General features: G+C 49.0%; 1 long non-coding RNA gene across 1 annotated transcript; it reads right to left on the bottom strand.

Annotated features, from left to right (window-relative positions):
* Nucleotides 1–1018: 1018 nt before the first annotated feature.
* Nucleotides 1019–6743, bottom strand: LOC130296211 (uncharacterized). Its single transcript, XR_008849159.1, has 3 exons — nucleotides 6606–6743; nucleotides 4475–4553; nucleotides 1019–2689 (listed from the first exon to the last, which is right to left on the bottom strand). It is a non-coding gene; the product is annotated as an uncharacterized LOC130296211 (long non-coding RNA).
* Between the last annotated feature and the right edge of the window lie 540 nt (nucleotides 6744–7283).

Below are 7283 nucleotides of genomic sequence, written 5' to 3'. Positions count from 1 at the left end.
ATGATGTGAGATATGTTGTGCATTGAGAAGTCTCTTAGTTATTCCCCTATCCTCCACCATCCAAGAAACTCCTCCAGATTCCTGGAATATCTGTATGCTCTTCCTTCCAAGGGAGTGAAGAAAAACAAACAAATGTAATAAGTCTTAGACATCCTCAAGATGTTGTGTTAAAAGATAAAGGAAGCAAAACGTGTGGTCAGCGCCTGGCAATGTCCAGGAGCCCCATAGACAATGAATAGAGCGATGGGCACAACTGACCTTTGTTCTTGAGATGGTGGGGGGGGGGGGGGGGTGGGTGGGGTGGGGGTGCAATCAGTCAAACCCAGATCAATCAGTAGGGGATAGGGGATAAATATTGGATGGGAAAACACATGTAATGTGCCACCCAGAAACTGGACCACATTTGCAAGAAAGCCTTTCAGCAGTTGTAATAGACTGTCTAGTAGGGATCGACCGATATCGGTTTTTAGGGCCGATAACTTATACCGATATTCCGGTATAAGTTATCGGCTATTTATCCCCCCGCAACACCGCTGCAGATCATTGATTTAAAGGGGGCGCTTCAAATCAATGCACTGCAGTGGCTTTTGCGGTGCCAGAGACCACCGCCACCGCCACCCGCTTCTCTCCCCCTGCCTGTCCGGGGGTCCTGAGACCTATCACCGCCACCGCATCCCCCCACCGCCGCACCACGACCGCCCCCCGACCCGCCGCACCGCGACCGCCCCCCCCCCCCCCCCGACCCGCCGCACCGCCCCGGCCCCATTGCCTCCCCCATCCCCGGTTTTATAATTACCTGGGCCCGGGGTCCACTCTACATCTGGCTCCGATGGCGTCCTCCTGAACTGTCACTGTGCGCACTGACGGTGACGTCACGTCGCTTACGTCACTTGTCATTGCGCACAGCGTAACGCAGGACACAGCAGGAGCAAGAAGTAGCGTGGGCCCCGGGAACGGGTAATTATAAAACCGGGGATGTGGGAGGCAATGGTGCTGGGGCGGTGCGGTGGGGGGTGCGACATGGTGTGGTGCGGGTCGGGGGGCGGTCGCGGTGCGGCAGGTTAGGGGGGTGAACAAGGACCTCTCTCCAATACACTAAACTCTCTGTTGGCCTACGGTTGAAGAGAGTGCTGCTTGACATGTTAAGAAGATTTCTCTGCATACATACTTTCGGGTACCATGTCACAAATGACCGCTGTGTGAGAAGAGACTACATATTGCACCACAGTAGGCCAACCTGTGAAAATCCTCATCAGTAGTTTTACCTATAATGGACCGAGAACTTGAGAAACTGAGAACATGTGACATCTGTATCGTGACTCAGGGGTGCAAGATATATTTGACAAATCATGATGCCAGGGCACCCTACATGGTCCGAGGTAGAGACAGCTTCTTCTGGGCCAGGCTCGGGCAATCAACACACCGATGCCAGGTTACTGAGGCAGGAGCATTTGTTACAATACTCGCAGTACAGAGCTGAGTAGAAGGAATGCAGTGTAACACATGGGAGCTCTGCAGCCTTGCTGGGACATATAGTGCTTTTCACACACTTGAATTGACTTGCTAATTGATATGACAGACTTGGAGATATCACACGCTGACCAGGGTTCTGCTAAGGTCCAAATTATTGAAACCGCCAGGGTATGAACTCACCAACTCCTGTGCAGGGAACACTTGCAGAATGGCGGGGATGATTTCATAAGAGATTTTCTTTAGGCTTCCCTTGGAATCACCTCACACTTCTTCCACCTCCTTTCCACACTGCAGCTCACATGGAGCTCTGCACAGCAGTAATCTCTAAGCTGAACTGAAACTAAAAACTATCTGGGGCAACTCCTTCCCGCCTACACTATATACAGGGCAATTTGGGGGTTCCCATTGGGCAATCAGGGTCACATGGGTACTCTGCATCATACCTCCAGACAGACATCCAGAACATTCCTTAAAGATACAGGGCAACATAATATAAATGAACAGAACAAATATAACAGGGAATATCACTGCATCACCTAAGCAGCAGGTCCTAGGTCAGGCACCTGAAGCAATGTTTACCTGACAGGACGCACTCCATTACTGGGACACCACATCGGCATTGTAACTAAAATGCTGTAACATTCCAAGCTGTATTGTATAGAGATTGCTCCAGAAGTTTTATTATAGTTGTTCAAGTTGTTTCACAGAATCTTAGTCCAGAAGTCCTTGTTTTATGCATGTCCTCTGCTGCTGTACTGACAGTCCTGTTTTTTGCACATTGATTGAGTTATTAATAAACAGATCACAGGAATGGACTGGGAACGTTTCTACACCTGTGGATGATACTGAAGATAAGAGCCGGTTGGGTTCACCGTGGTGGAGCGGTACACACCTGCAAACACCTTTGTGTAGGAGGCCTTAGGGAGGACATGGGTTTCTATTACCCCTCTTGTCCTGGGTTCATATTGTGTTTTAACAAAAATATTCACAACTAGTCTGGTGAGTTGGAAATATGAGCTTTACAGACCAAAATCTGAGACCGTTCCCATAGTATTACATCACTGGTATGTACTGGACCAGCTCCATGCTATCCCAGTCCTCACTGGATTCTCTATCCATGTTAGCCAGGGGGGCAAAATGCAAAAAAAAGAAAAACTCCAGATATGCTCAGGAAGGTCCCTTTATCTTTTTCATGGTCCTTTATAAAGGGGTATTCCTGTATCACAAAATTGTATTAAAAACAGACAATCACCCCAAGATATATAACTTACTAATATAGTGTTATCACACATTGTACAGTGATCCCTCAACATACGATGGTAATCCGTTCCAAATGGACCATCGTTTGTTGAAACCATCGTATGTTGAGGGATCCGTGCAATGTAAAGTATAGGACAGTGGTCTACAACCTGCGGACCTCCAGATGTTGCAAAACTACAACACCCAGCATGCCCGGACAGCCAACGGCTGTCCGGGCATGCTGGGAGTTGTAGTTTTGCAACATCTGGAGGTCCGCAGGTTGAAGACCACTGGCATAGGAAGTTGTACTCACCTGTCCCCGCCGCTCCGGACCGTCACCGCTGCCCAGGATGTCGCCTTCCATCGCTGTCGCCGCGTCCCCGGGGTGTCCCCGACGCTCCGGCAAGGCATCTGCTTCCCCGGCATCCTCGCTCTCCGTCGCCGCCATCACCTCGTTACGCACACAGCTCCTATTGGATGACGGGACGGCGTGCGCAGCGACGTGATGACGACGATGGAGAGCGCCTGCGATGCAGGGGATCCCAAAGAGGACGCGCCGGAGCCCCGAGGACAGGTAAGTGATCGTCAGCGGACCACACGGGGCACCGTAAACGGCTATCCGGTGGCAGCTGAAGCAGTCTGCGCTGCCGGATAGCCGTTTATGCGATGGCCCCCGACATACAAAAGCATCGTATGTTGAAATGATCGTATGTCGGGGCCATCGTAGGTCGGGGGGTCACTGTACTGACTAAAGCCCCTGACAGGAAGTTGTGTAATCTCCAGCTCCTCCTTCTCTCCTGACAAGGAGTTATGTAGCCCTCTCATCATCAGTGTGATGTTGTCTCAGCAGCTCTCAGTTCCTCCCTCAACCCTGACAGGGAGTTGACTAGTGCTCTCATTATCAGTGTGGCAGTGGCGTTGCTAGGGTTGGTGTCACCCGGTGCGGTAGAAAATGGTGTCACCCCCATACCTCCCCCCTCCCCCCAGTAAGTTTTTAGCCTGTTGTGACAGACACCACTGTTGTAGCGCATTGTGAGAAATTCCAGTATAATAATCAGATATACCAGTTGCCACAGAATAGGAAAGTGTTAAAGAAGTTTTCACCATTGAAATATACAGCTCCCAGAATTACTTAAAGGGGTACTCCACTGGAAAACATTTACTTTTATATCAACTGGTGCCAGAAAGTTAAACAGATTTTTAAATTACTTCTATTTAAAATCTTAATACTTACAGTACTTATAAGCTGGTGTATGCTCCACAGGAAGTTGTGTAGTTCTTTCCAGTCTGACCACAGTGCTATTTGCTGACACCTCTGTCCATGTCAGGAACTGTCCAGAGCAGGATAGGTTTGCTATGGGGATTTGCTCCTACTATGGACAGTTCTTGACATGGACAGAGGTGTCAGCACAGAGCACTGTGGTCAGACAGAAAATAAATTAAAAAAGAAAATAACTTCCTGTGAATCGCTTATACAGCTGCTAATACGTACTGGAAGGATTAAGATTTTTAAATAGAAGTAATTTACAAATCTGTTTAACTTTGTAGCACCAGCTGATTAAAAATTTTTTTTTCCAGTAGAGTACCCCTTTGAGCAGTGGTGAGGTTATGCTGGGAGTTGTAGTTTCACTGACCTAACTGTAGAACTGACAAGTGACTACAGCTCTGATAGGACACAGAGAGGAGAATACACAATGATATCAGTGACTACAGGTGATGTCTTCTCTATAGTCTTCCCTTATCTAATTCAGATGGTACATACCGCCTGGTCCAGCTAAAACTTCTGTCTGTAGAATGTGACGCCCAGACGTCTCCTCACTATGTCAGCGCATTCTCATCCTCTATATGAAAACAATAATTATTATAAACCTGCCAGACACTGTATCCTCTAAATATAATACTACTATACACTATACTCTTTCATTATAAACCTTCCATACACCATACCCACTGAATATAATACTACCACACACTGTACACTCTGAATATAATATCAACACATACTGTACACTCTGAATATAAATCTGCCACATACTGTACCCCTGAATATACCGCCACACACTGTACCCACTGAATATAATACTACCACACACTGTACATTCTGAATATAATACCAACACATACTGTACCCTCTGAATATAAATCTGCCACATACTGTACCCCTGAATATAATACCGCCACACACTATACCCTCTGAATATAATACTACCACAAACTGCGCCCTCTGAATATAATACTACCACAAACTGCGCCCTCTGAAAATAAATCTGCCACATACTGTACCCTCTGAATATAAATCTGCCACATACTGTACACCTGAATATAAATCTGCCACATACTGTACCCCTGAATATAATACCGCCACATACTGTACCCTCGGAATATAATACTACCACCCACTGCACCCTCTGAATATAATACTTAGAGATGAGCAAACTACAGTAAATTCAACTCGTCACAAACTTCTCTGCTCGGCAGTTGATGACTTATCCTGCATAAATTAGTTCAGCTCTCAGGTGCTCCGGTGGGCTGAAAAAGGTGGATACAGACCTAGGAGACTCTTTCCTAGGACTGTATCCACCTTTTTCAGCCCACCGGAGTACCCGAAGGCTGAACTAATTTACGCAGGATAAGTCATCAACTGCCGAGCCGAGAAGTTAGTGACGAATCGAATTTACTGTGAGTTCGCTCATCTCTAATAATACTACCACAAACTGCGCCCTCTGAATATAATACTACCACAAACTGCGCCTTCTGAATATAACGTTGCCATACACTGCCCCCTCTGAATATAATACCACAACCAAAGTAACACCCCTCAACATCCGTTAGCTGATGCTATTACCACGGGAGGGGGGTATTGGTGGTGTTGCTAGTGGATGATAGGGGTGCTACTACTGGGGGGGGTGTTGCTGGAGGATGATGAGGGTGCTACTGGCCATCCCCCCTGGCAGTATCACCCCCATCATCCATCGGCAGGATCATCCTCCTGGCAGGAGCACCTCCATCATCCACCATCAGGATATGTTGATGGAGGTGCTGCTGGGGGGGTGTTGCTGGTGGATGATGAGGGTGCTACTGCCAGGGGGGGGGAGCATTAGGTAGGCAGCAGTGCCCCCACATTAGGTAGGTCGCAGTTTCCCCACATTAGGTAGCATCTATTCCCCACATTAGGCAGCATAGATTCCCCACATTTGGTACCAGTGCCCCCACATTAGGTAGGTCGCAGTTTCCCCACATTAGGTAGCATCTATTCCCCACATTAGGCAGCATAGATTCCCCACATTTGGTACCAGTTCCCCCACATTAGGTAGGTACCAGTTATCCCACATTAGGTAGCAATTTCCCCACATTAGGTAGCAATTTCTCCACATTAGGTAGCACAGATTCCCCACATAAGGTAGCATAGACTTCCCACATTTGGTAGCACAGATTCCCCACATTAGGTAGCATAGACTCTGCACATTTGGTAGTAGTTTCCCCACATTAGGCCGCAGGTTCCCTTGCAGGTTCCCCATAATGGGTCAAAGTCTCCCCACAATAGATCGCTGGTTATACCCCCCCCCCCCCCACCCACCCACACACACACACACACACACAAAAAACACATACAACACAGAGAGACAAACACACACACACACAGTCAGAGAGACACACTCACAGACAGACACACACAGAGTCGCACAAACACACACACACACAGAGTCACACACACACTCAGAGAGTCACACAAACACACACAGTCACATACACACACAGTCACACACACAGAGTCACACACACAGTCACACACACAGAGTCACACACACAGTCACACACACAGAGTCACACACACAGTCACACACAAGCATAGATAGAGACAGACAGACAGAGAGACAGACACACACACTCACCAATCCAGCGCAGCGATCCTTCTCACCGGGCGCCGTGCGAGTGACGTAACTCACGTCCTCCTGCGCGGCCATGCGGTGTGACGTCGGGCCGGCGCAGACGTGGGAGCGGAGGACGGGCACAGTGCTGGTGAAGGTGCGGGGGGGGGTGATGACGGACGGGCGCAGAGTGAAGGTGAAAGAGGGGGGGGGGGGGGGGGGTGATGACGGACGGGCGCAGAGTGAAGGTGAAAGAGGGGGGGGGGGGGTGATGACGGACGGGCGCACCGCTCACACAGCGCAGGGGGGGGGGGGGGGGTTGCTGACGGATGGGAGGCCGGTCGGGCACAGATGGGGGGGGGGGGTGCTGCGGAGCGTCTTGGTGTCACCCCATTAGGTTGGTGTCACCCGGTGCGGGCCGCACCCCCCGCACCCGGGTCGCAACGCCACTGCAGTGTGGTGTTGTCTCAGCAGCTTCTGGCCCTCCCTCTCTTCCAAGAAAATCATCATCCTCTGCTGTTCCAGGAGGGGTGGCTGGATCATTTCTCTAAACTCTGAACTCTTTTTTCTGAACTCTAGCTCTGCCCTTGGGTCACCACCTCTGAACAGCCCCTACAGCCAAAATCACGATCTCCCTGATATATATATATATATATATATATATATATATATATATATATATTTATATGTATATTTATAAGG

The sequence above is a fragment of the Hyla sarda genome, chromosome 12, assembly GCF_029499605.1.
Source record: "Hyla sarda isolate aHylSar1 chromosome 12, aHylSar1.hap1, whole genome shotgun sequence".
Classification (NCBI taxonomy): domain Eukaryota; kingdom Metazoa; phylum Chordata; class Amphibia; order Anura; family Hylidae; genus Hyla; species Hyla sarda.
The sequence above is the reverse complement of the archived record's forward strand: the minus strand, read 5'-3'. Positions and strand labels throughout refer to the sequence as shown.